This window comes from Podarcis vaucheri (assembly GCF_965113315.1).
Source record: "Podarcis vaucheri genome assembly, chromosome: 2".
NCBI lineage: Eukaryota > Metazoa > Chordata > Lepidosauria > Squamata > Lacertidae > Podarcis > Podarcis vaucheri.
The window spans coordinates 38,257,152-38,271,762 of record NC_138760.1 but is presented as its reverse complement, the minus strand read 5'-3'; the positions used below and the strand labels follow the sequence as shown (position 1 = coordinate 38,271,762).

Below are 14,611 nucleotides of genomic sequence, written 5' to 3'. Positions count from 1 at the left end.
ACTCAGTTCTGGCACCTCCCAGGTGGGCACAGAGAACAAGGGAGGCATTCATAGTGAGTTCCAGCACCTCTTCTTCTAGAAAAATAGCACTGCCCTGTAAGAGGAATGGGGATTGAGTGAGGGTGCCCTATCTTGTCCTCCGCATCAGGCAGCGAAATGCTTTGGGCTGGCCCTGCTAATGGTCAGCCTTGGACCACACAGTAAGACTCCTTGTTTCAACAAAAGTGTGACAGAATTGGAAGACGTAAATTCAGATAACATCAATGATGGCTATTTGATACATACATTTGTGGCTGAGGTTGAACTGAACTTTGGAGCAGGACTTTGGGTAGAACTGACATATTGATTTGCCACGTGAGTTGGATAAACTGCAAAAGTTGATAAACTAGTAAAGTTTGATTTGGTTGGCAAACAGACTCTCGATGTCTGTCTTTGAGGTCTTAATTTAGCTCTAAACTGTAAGGATTATGACAGGTCCACTGGATTTGTATTTGTGATAATAGTAGGCCCAAACCCAGAATTTCTAGCAGACAGACCACATTATGTTGGATGGGTAAAACAACAAAGTCTATGAATTTAAAGCAAGCAGATTACTTGTGGATGACGCAAATCATGGAAATACCAGGTTACGTCTAGATCAATTTGCAAGTCATATCCGTACACTAATAGGTGAAAGAGCTGGTGAAATACAGGTGAGGTAAAAGTTTTCAGCTCAGATTTCCTCTTAGTCAGGGACTAGGCAAGGTATTCTATGCTAGTTTGCACCATCAGCAGAAGTCAGTCACAAAACATTTTCTGGATTGTAGCAGTGCTGTTGGGAGCTGCAGATGATGCACACTGGAGCAAAAAATAATCTTAAATTCACATTTCTGGTTCCCTCACCTCCAAAAGGATATTGTAGAGCTGGGGAAAGTTCAGAAAAGGGCAGGCAAAATGATCAATCTCCTATGAAAGATTGCAGCATTTGGGGCTTTTAAGTTTAGAGAAAGGGTAAATAAGAGGTGACATGCTAGAAGTATATAAAATGATGCATGGCATGAGCACTGGATAGCTCAGTTGGTTTACAGCATGGTGCTGATAACACCAAAGCTGCAGGTTCGATTCCCCATATGGGACACTTGCATATTCTTTCACTGCAGGGGGTTGGACTAGATGATCCTCCAGGTCCCTTCCAACTATGTGATTCTTGGAACCATCTTTGCCCCTGGAGGCAATAGTATTGCTAAATAATGTACATGCAGTATGTGGTTAAGGCCCCCCCCCCATAACATTATGGCTGTATAGATACCACAGGCTAAAAACACATTTAAAGCACACTATTTCACCCCAAAGAATCCTGGGAACTGTAGTTTACCCTCATCAGAGATACAGTTCCCTGTGCCCCTTAACAAACTACAGTTCCCAATATTCTTGGGGTGGAGTCACGTGTTTTAAATGTATAGTGCGTATGCAGCATCCAATGAAGCTGAACGTTGGAGGATTCAGGGCAGGCAAAAGAAAGGACTTCTTAAGCACAGCACATAGTTAAACTATGGGATGCATTCCCACAAGGGGCAATGATGGCCACCAACCTGGGTGCCTTTAAAAGAGGATTAAACAAATCCATGGAGGACAATTGCCATAAATGGCTATATTTTAATTCTATTGTCGAAGGAACTATGCCTTTGAATACCACAAGTGGGGTCTTGTTCTTGGGTCCTGCCCATGGACTTCCTCTGGGCATCTGGTCGGCCACTGTGAAAACAGGATGGTGGACTAAATGGGCCTTTGCCCACCCAGCAGGACAATTCTTATGATATGATATGATGGCCATCTTCAAATATCTTAAGGGAGAAGGAGCATGCTTAATTTCTCCTGCTCTGGATGGTAGGACTCGAGGCAATGGTTTAAATTACAAGAAAGAAGATTCCAACTAAATATTTTTTTGGGGGGGACTTTCTGACAGTGAGAGCTGTTTGGAAGTGGAACAGACTCCCACAAGAGGTGGTGGACTCTCCTTCCTTGAAGGTTTTTAAGCAGAGGTTGGATGGCCATCTGTCGTGGATGCTTTAGCTAAGATTTCTGCTTTGCAGGGGGTTGGACTAGATGATTCTTGGAGTCCCTTCCAACTCTTAAGATTCTATGATTCTCTGAATGCTTCTCTGTTTGGGGGCAGGGCAGGTGATACTGGCCATATGTGGGTAAGAGAGCATGTCACAGAGAAAGCCAAATTTGCCTAAAACTACTAGATCCTTTTGTGGCTGAGTCTTTTGTGGATGAGATTTGAATTGGAGGTTTCCTAGGTCAAAACTAATATACTTAACAAGGGTTGCTAATCTGTGACCCTCCAGAGGTAACTGTTTTCATAATTCCTGGTTACTGGAGATACTGTCTGGGGCCGGTGGGTGTTAGAGTCCAAAAACACCTGGCACACTGGGGAAAAGGGGTCACGGGTAAAATGGCATGGGAAGTACCACATGATGGAGAACATTTTCATGCCAGCATGATGTAGAAGAGACTACATGGCAAAGGTGATGCTCAAGTAAATAATGAAGAACTAGAACTTCGAGGTATTAACCCGAAGTGTCATTCAATAATAATTTCTGCTCCCCCCATACTAGTGGACTGAAATAAAATCTATGCCGTTATGAAACTTTTAGAATTTCAAACAAGTAGAAGATGCAATGTATTCACAAATGATTAGCTGAGAGCAACTGGATACTGTGTATACACTTACAGTAGCATTTTAGAGAAATAATTACTGCATGGCTAAGGTAAAAATATTTGAGGCTGTTCCATAAACCAAGAAGATAATAATGTATTGCATCAGAGCAATGGGAGCTTAATTAACACTCAAAAGGATTTTATTCCACAAAGGTGGTGACATTTGGGACAAAGATGGGAGAAAGGACTTGGTATAATTAAGACAAGAATAGAAGAACACAAATTATACTGTGGGCCTCACATAAGTAAAGAGAGGATGTGTGTGACCGAAGAAACTCTGGGAGGATGATACTGGCGTATGTGGGTTATTCATGGATACGGGATGAGGAACAAGTGAAAAAATGAAACTGATTTTGCTTCACAAGCCAAATAGGATTCCACAAAGTCCAAAATGTTTTTTGTATTAATTGCCCACTAATGATGTCAGAGTTAATCTTTCAAATGTCTCCAGCCAGGACTTGCTCCATATGGCATTTAGTTCTCACAGATGGATCATGGTTTCCATTCTGGGTTTTGGGTTGCTGACAATCCTGAGGTGTCAACATAGAGAGCTTGCCATAGAGAAGGAAGGTGACATGTGGAAATAGCAGCGCCATCTCTTCTCTGGTGACCAGTTCATTACAGATATGATAGTTCCTGTGACATTGGCTAACCAAGTACTGGAAAGAATCACTGGTGCAGCTGAGCATGGGTGTGAGAGTTGGAGCAGAAAAATCACCACTAGGGCCAAGGGAAAGGGGTTGGCATGCTAACCTCTCCACCTGTTCTTCTTCCACTTAAAATTGCAACGGCTCCTTCTCGTTTTTAAATAACATTGCGGTAAATTTGCAAGAGAGCTGGACCATAAAGAAGGCTGATCGCCAAAGAATTGATGTTTTTGAATTATGGTGCTGGAGGAGACTCTTGAGAGTCCCATGGACTGCAAGAAGATCAAACCTATCCATTCTTAAGGAAATCAGCCCTGAGTGCTCACTGGAAGGACAGATCCTGAAGCTGAGACTCCAGTACTTTGGCCACCTCATGAGAAGAGAAGACTCCCTGGAAAAGACTCTGATGTTGGGAAAGATGGAGGGCACAAGGAGAAGGGGGCGATGGAGGACAAGATTGTTGGACAGTGTTCTCGAAGCTACCAGCATGAGTCTGACCAAACTGCAGGAGGCAGTGGAAGACAGGAGTGCCTGTCGTGCTCTGGTCCATGGGGTCACGAAGAGTCGGACACGACTAAACAATAACAACAACAACAAAAGTTGCCTGCAACTGTTTTTCACAGAGGGCTTTCTTTTGAGTTTAAGAGTAAAATCCCAGTCACAGATCAGCCCAGTTCTGTCCTCTCCTCTGCTTTATATGCAGTGGGAACTGGAAACACACTTTGGAATCGTTGGTTCTCCAAATGACGTTGTTGGACTTTGGTTCCCATCAGCCTCTTCCAGTGTGGCCAATGTTAAGGGATGATAGGAGTTGTATTTTTAAAAAAATGCAGGGCAGTATGTTGGCTACCCTGGTCAAGTGGATTTATATCATGCCTAACGGTGTCAGTTGGGTTCAACATGGCAAGGGCCTGATCACATAACAACCAGCCTGCACATCAAGAACCTCTGCTGAGGCCCTTCACCAGCTGCCCCCTTTATATTGATACATCTCTAGTCTCTGAGTGACTCCAGGGGTTCCTGTACTTTCCCACGGTTTGGTTTCCCTGGAACAATGGTCAGTAGAGACTGGTGTCTTTAGGATTCATTCACACTGAAGCATAAGGTGAAGGGGCATAAGTAGATTTTCAGAGGGAGCCCCAAATTTAGATCCAGCACAGAGTGTCTCTCTGTCTCCAGCTTCTAATACCAGTCAAACTCACACATGCAACTCTGGCTACTGTTCTTCCACCTAGGATTACGTAGCTTCCAGCCAGGTGAGGGGAGTGAGGAAAATGCCTAACCGCTCATTATTTAAAATGCTGATGAGGCCAGCTTAACCGGCCAGCAAAGACCATAGCCTTGGTGAAGTTCCTGGTTTAACAGTATCCTCACAGATACAGGATCGAGGGTTTGGAAGAGAAGCAGGATGTCATCCAAACCGACCCCTCCAAATGCATAACAATATGTTACAGCAGGTTTCCTCAGCGGTGACTCCCTTTGTTCAGAATGTTGGCTGAGCTGGTGCCAACAAAGCAATCACATTCTTCTTTAATGGTTCCTCTTGGTGCTATAAGAGGTAACATGTGAAATAGATAGCATGAATTATGCAAGAGAAAACTTCCTAACTACATGTTTTCACCCGGCGTAGTATCAATGTATGGCTGTTCTTTCTATCATGGACATGCTACAGCACATTTTGCATAGGCCCTGAGACTAGGAAAGGGGGTGCGGCATGAAAAGGAAGCAACCTAGCTGTGATACCCAATTATCTTCTCTTGGTTCTTCACCTGCCAGCTTCCTGAAACCTCCCTCACACCTCCACACTCTTTCCAGTTACATGCATACTTTTGCTTCCCAAAATATGGCTTGGTGTCGGAGCAGAGAACAATGGCTCCTGGAGAGGCTTGAAGCTAAGAAAAGAGTGCCTATTAGTTGACCAGATGGATTATATCAGTGGTAGTTTTAATTTATCCCTTTGTCTTTTTCTTACAAGAAATAAAAATTGAAGTGAAGAAGTACATATCTGCAAACAAACAGCCGAGGCTCCTGAAAGTGGGAGGTGTCAAAGGCCTCTGAGGCACAACTGGGCCAGACAAGGCCCTGAGTTTCTGACGTAACCCTGTAGGAATGGGGTTAAGTGAGAGAATAACTGGGGCAAAACATGTCGCTCCAGTGCAGTCGTGGGAGAACTGGAGGGATTTGCACATATCACTAGGTCAGGTCAAGCCCTGCTTTAATTCAAGTCAGCTGAGTACATAAAGGCATGCTGTGTTGATTCAAACTGGTTCCTCAAATAAAACTTGCCAGGAGCCAGAAAGGATTCAGACAGTGCATGCAATTGCCAACAACTTCTGTGGGAAACGTCACGGTGAAGCTTTGGAGGGAGATGACACCCAGGGATCAACGTCATGCAGTTTAAAAGCTGACACCCACAGTTCTAGGCTGTGCATAACAAAATCTGCCGCTGAAGAGCAGGGCATGATTTATGCCAATTGCGTCCCCTTGGCTATTCTGTGCAACTTGATGAACGCAAACAGGAATTGTTTTTGGAAGCTCAGTAACTTTACGCAGGGTTCCTCAAGCCCCCAATGCATGCCCTCTGGCAATTGCCAAATTGTTCCTCTGCTGGGTTATTTCCTTTAGCCTTAAGGGCACTGCTATATTGTTCGGCATCAGTATATTGTATTAAAGCTGGTGTGGCGCTGTGGGTTAAACCACAGAGCCTAGGACTTGCCGATCAGAAGGTCGGTGGTTCGAATCCCCGCGACGGGGTGAGCTCCCGTTGCTCGGCCCCAGCTCCAGCCAACCTAGCAGTTTGAAAGCACATCAAAGTGCAAGTAGATAAATAGGTACCACTCCAGCGGGAAGGTAAACGGCATTTCCGTGTGCTGCTCTGGTTCGCCAGAAGCAGCTTAGTCATGCTGGCCACATGACCCAGAAGCTGTACGTCGGCTCCCTCAGCCAATAAAGCGAGATGAGCGCCGCAACCCCAGAGTCGGTCACGACTGGACCTAATGGTCAGGGGTCCCTTTACCATTACCTTTACCTGTGAGGCACTTTGATTTTTGCTAGGAAGGAGCTGTGTTTATATGCTGCTCAGCACATGATGTCTTTAGCTCACAGCATTCAAACCTCCACATTCATATCTAATGCTATATACAAATGGCCTCTCAAAATTCCCCACTACATTTGCTGGGGGGGACAGGGACATTTCCCGGAATTTCTTTAGGGGGAGGAGAAATTCTCCAATAGTGTCTCAGGGACGAGACCCCTTATGAACAGTGGCATTAGCACAGCCTCTTTTTTCCTGAGACATTCCTCTTCATTGGTAGCCTGGCCACCATTTTGCTTCTTCCACAATTCTCCAGACTTTGCATTGTTCCAGGGCATTTGCAGGAGCGGTGGCGGCCGCTACCACAAAATACCCCTTCAGGGGAAAAAACATGTTATGAGAAATTTTGGTTTGTATACCATTTAGGCCTTTTTGAACCTGCTTTGGTCTTGTTTTGCTAGGGATCATTATAGGGTTGCAAGAAATCTTGCTTCTTCCAACAGTGGTGTGCTTCTTCGGTTGACATGAGTTTGGAATCCAAGCTTCTCATCTAACTCGGGCTACAGTCACACTATACATTTAAGGCACTGTGATCCCACTTTAAACTGTCATGGCTTCCCCAAAGAAATCTGGAATCTGTAGATTGTGAAGGGTGCAGAGAGTTGTGAGAAGACCTCTCTTCCCCTCCCAGGGATACAGTTCCAAGAGTGGTTTAACCACCCATCCCTCTTCACCTTCAACTCTGGGAATTGTGCTCAGTAACATTTTACTGAGGAACCTTTTCTGTTTTAACGCCAGCTGTTTAAAACCAGCCCTGGTATTTTGGCACGTCTGTGATGTCAGCAGCTCTGCGGGTCTGCAATGGAAGGGAGTGCGCAGCTGTGGGGCAGCCACAGAAAATGCCGGGGGAATGTGCTTGGACTTAGTGCACACATCTACTAGTTAGGGCTGCATTCTTGGGTCGGGAACAAGTTTCATGGGCCGTGCCTGAAAGCTAATAGAGGACCAGTGCAAATATGCTATCACATTCATTCATCTCAGAGCCATTAATTTGTTCCCTAAAGCTGTAGCTTGGCAAGTCTTGGCAACACGGGAAGAGAGCGCTGAGCAATAAAGCGGCACACCAAGGGAAATCAAGGGAAGGAGGCTGAGCAACACCTACCTCTTCTCCAGTAGTACGTAAGCACATGAGAGGAGCCCTGCTGGATCAGGCCAATGGCTTATCTAGTCCAGCATCCTAGCCAATCAGATGCTTTTGGGAAATCTGTGCAGGCATGCTGACAATTTGCCAAAGCCCCTATAGGGAATCAATTACAACCGCTTCATTTCTTATACTTGTGGCCACAATACTTCATCCACTCTATTAAGATAAGACTGGCCAAGCAAAATGTCTACTGTGGTTAGACCACTGTGTATGAAAACCACATTAAAGGGAACGTGTTACTGAGGGATATCATGGCAGAAGAGTTGTCCACTGAAGATGGACGGGCGCAAGGAGCAAAGCCGGCCACAGAACCTGAATTATGGCATGCCATGTCGCTGAGTGTGCCAAAGCTATGAGATTTCTTCAAGAGCCCGGACTAGAAGTCTTGCCAGGGCATGGGAACACACCCTGAATGTTGTCATGGGTATGCTTCTGGACAAATAAGGTGCTCTGGTATCTAAGCAAGCCGTGAGTTGCTTTGCATGAAATTATCCACACCTGCATCTCCTGTGGGCCCTAACAGATAGCGTACAGACATTAGATATGAATAAAATTGCTTGAGAGAGAAAAGCCTTTATGGAAACAGATTGTCTTCTCCAAATGTCAAATAATATTTGCTCAGTAGCAACAGACGGCACGAGAGCATACGAAAGATTGTGAAATTATATGGTGATAGTTGTAAGAGGGGGGGAATGCATTTCCGCGAGCTTCCTAAGGATTCCTTAATGCAGGGGTGACCAACCTGTGGCTCTCCAAGGTGTTGGTGGGCTACAGAGCCCCTCATCTCTGAACACAGGCTATGCTGACTGGGCTGATGGAAGTTGTGGTACAAAACACCCTGATGGACACCTGTTCCCCATCACTGCTGTAGGAGCTGGCCTGTCTTTAGAAAAATCTTACTTAGCTTTCTTAGCTGCTCCCAAAAAAATGAGGAGGAGCTGAGATTGGGTAAGGAAGTGTTTTCCCGACCAAAGAGCTTGAAAAACCTGCTTTCTGTCTGAATTCCCACCTAGAGGCTTTCTTTGGTATGTTTGTAGTTTATGGCTAACTTCAAAATCATATATTAACAATGGACTGTTTGAGTTTCAGGTTATGACTTAAGTCCAATATTTGCTTTGTTTCCATGTCTTTTCTGTTTCTTATAATATTAATCTGTTTGAACTGTGGAAATGTTCTGTAACATTGTTTCTTGGCATTAGCTAAGTAGCATCTTTGCTGACTTCCTTTTTAATCCAAGCCTTTGTTCTTTCCTCTCATTGTAATAGTTTATTAGTTTCTGTTTCGCAACTATCAACAGTCACCTCTCTAATTCACCCTCCCAAATGTCCCTACCCCACAGTGGTGCTTGGGCAGTGTTATACTAGATCAATAAAGGCTTGTGCAATTTGTTGTTGTTGTTGTTTAGTCGTGTCTGACTCCTTGTGACCCCATGGACCAGAGCATGCCAGGCACTCCTGTCTTCCACTGCCTCTCACACTTTGGTCAAACTCATGCTGGTAGCTTTGAGAACACTGTTCAACCATCTCATTCTCTGTCGTCCCCTTCTCCTTGTGCCCTCCATCTTTCCCAGCATCAGGGTCTTTTCCAGGGAGTCTTCTCTTCTCATGAGGTGGCCAAAGTATTGGAGCCTCAGCTTCACGATCTGTCCTTCCAGTGAGCACTCAGGGCTGATTTCCTTAAGAATGGATAGGTTTGATCTTCTTGCAGTCCATGGGACTCTCAAGAGTCTCCTCCAGCACCTTAATTCAAAAGCATCCATTCTTCGGCGATCAGCCTTCTTTATGGTCTAGCTCTCACTTCCATACATCACTACTGGGAAAACCATAGCTTTAACTATATGGACCTTTGTTGGCAAGGTGATTGTGCAATTTTAGTTAGGTACATTTGGGGGGGGGGTCTATCCACTCAAGCGATGTATTGAATACGATGTCACATATTCTACGATGTGATGTGTAGGCTGTGTCGTCTCCTTAAGCAGTGATCATGAATGCATCGCCCCCAAGATTAGCACAAGAATGCTGATATCTATTTTACCGAGAACCAGATGGCGGAAAGAGCTGGATACCAACAGACACAAGATATTGTTTTGTTTTTTGCTAAATGAGCCCTGGTAAGGTACTGCATCTCTTTTTCAGATCATTAACTGTTGCTTATATCTATGCCTATGTCTCCCTCTAGAGGCTTTTTGCTGTTGTAGTCGCTTAGTTGTATCCGACTCTTCGTGACCCCATGGACCAGAGCACGCCAGGCACTCCTGTCTTCCACTGCCTCCCGCACTTTGGTCAAACTCATGCTGGTAGCTTCGAGAACACTGTCCAACCATCTCGTCCTCTGTCATCCCCTTCTCCTTGTGCTGGTCTCTTGAAAATAGACTTCCCATGTTTACTAGCTATCTCAAGGTTGTTACTATTTTGCTGGAGGGATTAAAATGCATACTGGGAAATGTAGGTTTGCACAATTAATGTGGATTGAAGCGCTCTGGTGCCCTTGCTCAACAAATCAAGTTTTTTTAAAAAATGGGTGAGGATGACGGGCAGTATAAAAAATTAATAAATCATCATCATCAATTGACAGAAAGTGCATACAAATAAATCAGGATGAATGCTCAGTAAACAAGTCATCTGAAAGCAAATCTTTCCATATACTGTGCTGCTTTCTCACCACTTCAGTTTGCATGTAGCTTTGGGAAGAATGTTTGTGCCTCTGATATCCGTAATAGATCCATACGTGTGTGGCAGTGATTAATTAAAATCACAAAATGACACATAACACATGCATACCCAGAGGCAGTGGTTCACACGCTGCAGCCCGCAGTGAATAAGCTAGCCAGTAAATTGGTTGTGGCTCATTCTGTTGCTTTACAGTAACATGCATCACATGAAGATGCAGGATGCATGCCTCTTGTAAATTATGGTTCCACAGAGTTCTGCAGGCATCACAGATGGGAAGGGAAGTGGCTCATGCCCTTGTACATTTAGTGTGGTGGCCACAAGGCTGAGCAACCACCCAGGATGTCCCTGGGCTGTAGCTCAGTGGTCAAGCGCCACATGCCTGGCATGCAGAAGGCACCACATTCCATCCCTGGTGGCATCTCCAATTACATGGTGAGATAGGTAATAGGAAGCTCCTCTACTGGACACACTGGGCGGTTGCTGCCAGCCAGAGTAGACAGTACTGTGTGAGGTGGGCAGATAGTCTGATCTGGTGTAAGACACATTTTCCAGCCCTCCCATCATCAATATTTTGTTGAAAAAACTCATTTTGAATCTATCTATCTATCTATCATCTATCTATCTATCTATCTATCTATCTATCCATCTATCATCTATCTATATCTATCGATCTATCTATCTAACCATCTATCTATCTATCTATCTATCTATCTATCTATCTATCTATCTATCTATCTATCTATCTATCATATCTATCTATCTATCATATCTATCTATCTATCTATCTATCTATCTATCTATCTATCTATCATCTATCATCTAGCTATCATCATCTATCTATGCTACATCATATATCAATGTAAAGGTAAAGGGACCCCTGACTGTTCGGTCCAGTCGTGGACGACTCTGGGGTTGTGGCGCTCATCTCGCTTTATCAGTGTAGCATCAGCATAAATGGAAAAAAACTGGAAGAAAATCAAAACGTAATACATAATTCCATAATCTTATATAACAGCCAAAGCTGCTTGTCTTACGTTTTCAGAAGAGATCTAAGAAAGTAGTGCTAGTTTCAACATAAGGACTTTTTTATTTTCAGAATTTATACCCCACCTTTCAACTAAAGAACTTTCAAAGATGGTAAAACAATCAAATTATAATGGTACAATAACCAGTGGGAAAGCAGAGCTGAAACAGTGCAAGGTGGTAAGATTGTTCACAAAACAGTCAGTTTAGCAGCCCATAAAATAACACAGACTAAAACAATGTTTATTAATTTGGTTGTTTTAGCAAAATTTATATTCTGCGTCAAACTTCTAAGCGTTTTACAATAAAATAAAATTAAAATTAAACATTGAAGTTATCTATGGCAGTCTGCTAACAACAGGGATTTAAAAGTATTTGACAGATAATTAAAATGCATTTTAATTTCAACTATGCTTGCCGAAACAAAAATGGTTTAAGCAGGTGCCAAGAAGAGTACAGCACAGCCTGCCTGATGTCACTAGGCAGGGAGTTCCAATCTGTGTAGGTGCTGCCACACCAAACGGCTGACATCTTACAAGTACTGAACACGTGTTCGTGCCATGTGCCATGTGTCCTCTTGTCCCAGGACATGTCCTCTATTTCAGGGGTAAAATTTCTGTCGGGGTAGATTTTTTAAATTTGCCAAAATGTCTCTGGCTATACTTTCTGGATGAGACATAGATGTAACTGGTAGTTGAAGTCTTGCTTTCCTCTTCTCTTCTCCTCACCCCCCCCCCCAGCAATATACCACAGCTTCTATAGTCTACATATAATAAAAAAGGCAAAGGACCCCTGACAGTTAAGTTCAGTTGCGAACGACTCTGGGGTTGCAGCACTCATCTCGCTTTACTGGCTGAGGGAGCCGACGTTTGTCCGCAGACAGTTTTTCTGGGTCATGTGGCCAGCATGACTAAGCCGCTTCTGGCGAACCAGAGCAGCGCACGGAAATGCCGTTTACCTTCCTGTCAGAGTGGTACCTATTTATCTACTTGCATTTTGACATGCTTTCAAACTGCTGGATTGGCAGGAGTTGGGACCGAACACCGGGGTTTCACCTCATCGCGGGGATTCGACCTGCCAATCTTCTGATCGGCAAGCCCAAGAGGCTCAGCGCCACCCACGTCCCTACTACACATAGTAGGGATATTTAAAATGAGAGTGGTCATAGTGTCCTCGTTTTTGCTCTCCAAAATATGGCAACCCTTTCAGGCACCGATAACAGTGCCAGATGGCCAGTTAGCACAATTTCCACTTTTGTCAGCAACCATGCTGCAGCATCCTGTCCTAATTGCAGTTTCTAGTTCAAGTACAAGGGAACAGAGTCATGCACAGTAAAGCAAGTGGAGCCAGAGCCAATAGCTGGCATAGCCAATAGATTCTAGTTCTGCTTCCATCCTGCTCCCAGTGTGGTGTAGTGGTTAAGAGCAGTGGACTCGTAATCTGGTGAACCGGGTTCGCTTCCCTGCTCCTCCAGATGCGGCTGCTGGGTGACCTTGGGCCAGTCACACTTCTCTGAAGTCTCTCAGCCCTACTCACCTCACAGAGTGTCTGTTGTGGGGGAGAAAGGGAAAGGAGATTGTTAGCCGCTTTGAGACTCCTTCGGGTAGTGATAAAGCGGGATATCAAATCCAAACTCTTCTTCTTCTTCTTCCCAAGGGGTGACGGTGAAACTGAGGAGGAGAAAGCTGGCAGCCAGGGACACCCACTGGGCTGGTTGCAAGGAAGGAGGCAGACAAGTGGTGGTTGGCTGAGGTTGGTGGATCAGTGCCCCATTTGCCCGAAAGGACTAGCCATGGCTGGTTGTAGTCCTAACCATTTGAAGGATTTGGCGTGTTTATTACATTTATATACCACCTCCCCCCCCCAGGAGCTCAAAGTGGTTCTCCTCCTCCACATTTCAACCTCACAACAACCGTGTGAGGTAGTTTAGGCTGAGAGATGGCTCACTCTGTGCAGGCCTCTCTCAGCTCTGCTGCCTGTCATAGAACTGTAGAGTTGGAAGGGATGGCGAGGATTATCTGGTCTACCCCCTGCAATGTCGGGATCTTTCGCCCAACATGAGGTTCGAACCCATGACCCTGAGATTAAGAGCCTCATGCTCTACCAGCTGAGCTATCCCTCATGCTCAGTCCCATAGTGGCTGGCCCAAGGTCACCCAGTGAGCTTCATGGTTAAGTGGGGATTAGAACCCTACTCTCCCAGGTCATAGTCCAACACTCTAACCACTACACCATACTGGCTCACTAAAATAGATGTTGCACAGTCTACTCCTACTGTCCTTCTGATGCCCTTGGTTTCAGCTTCCACAGCCCCAGTGGCCTCGGGGGGAGTGGTGCTTCATGGAGCACGTCTCTCCCTTAAAATGCAGGCTTCCCCATTATTATGGGAAAGTTTGAGAACTTCTGCCTAGTATGATGTGAATCAGCAAAGCAATGGCAGACCGACCTATCTCTCCCCAAATGTCAGTTTGACATATGCCGTAGCACTTGCTCCTTTGCACAGCCCAGCAGATAAAATGATAAAAAACACCCCGGAGAATCATCCTGCCAAGCAGAACGCAACCATTACCTCCATGGATAAAATATCCTCTCAGCACCAAGTAAGAATAATGGCCATATTGGGTCAGAATTTGAACCATTGATCTTTTAGGCATGGATTCTCCAGATAATGAGCAACAAGCTTTATCTTGCCAAAACCAGCGCTTTATATAATGAATTGTTGCATCGCTTCATCAGACTAGAACACATGTTGTCATATTTTGCTGTCGAAAGATTTCCTAGGGCAACATGTATCAGATGAAACAACAAAGAGTTTTGAAGTATCTTAAAGGACTTAACAGATTTATTGTGGCATAGTTAGACTTCAAGGTGCCAGGGGCCTGCTGTCGTTATCACTGCAATCTTTGGAACGTGTTGGATGATATCTATGATTGGTTGCATTGTTGTCTTCTTAAGAACTGTTGGAATTCAATGGGAAAAAGTCATGAACAATGCAAACTGCTTTCATTAATCTCTTCCTTTGGTTTTCTGATTCTTGCGAAAACAGTACAATAGGCAGGCGATACATTTGACTGGTTTGTTTATCCAGCTCTGCCAGCAACAAATATGCATTTCTTTTTATAGATAAGACTGAGCTAAGTACCTTGGGTGAAATTCAACTTAGGCCAAGCCAGAGAAGAAGTGGAAGATCTATGAATCGCCTATTATTTTGATTTCCTGAAACCCAGTTATGGTGGCTCTGAATTTTGGCAGAGCTCTTGGGTGAGGGAGATGGGTTTAACCCCAAACCTCTAAATACATTTCCCCAGAAACTGCAATAAAGCATAGGA

The 14,611-nt window shown here is 44.5% G+C and overlaps 1 long non-coding RNA gene across 1 annotated transcript in view; it reads left to right on the top strand.

The window, feature by feature from the left end:
* The window catches only part of LOC309525727, a 45,829-nt gene extending 31,433 nt beyond the window's left edge, over positions 1–14,396 (top strand). Inside the window, exons 5-6 of the long non-coding RNA XR_014216510.1 lie at positions 9,567–9,698; positions 12,940–14,396. This is a non-coding gene — a long non-coding RNA (uncharacterized lncRNA). The remainder of the gene's footprint in view (positions 1–9,566; positions 9,699–12,939) is intronic.
* The last annotated feature ends 215 nt before the right edge of the window (positions 14,397–14,611 follow it).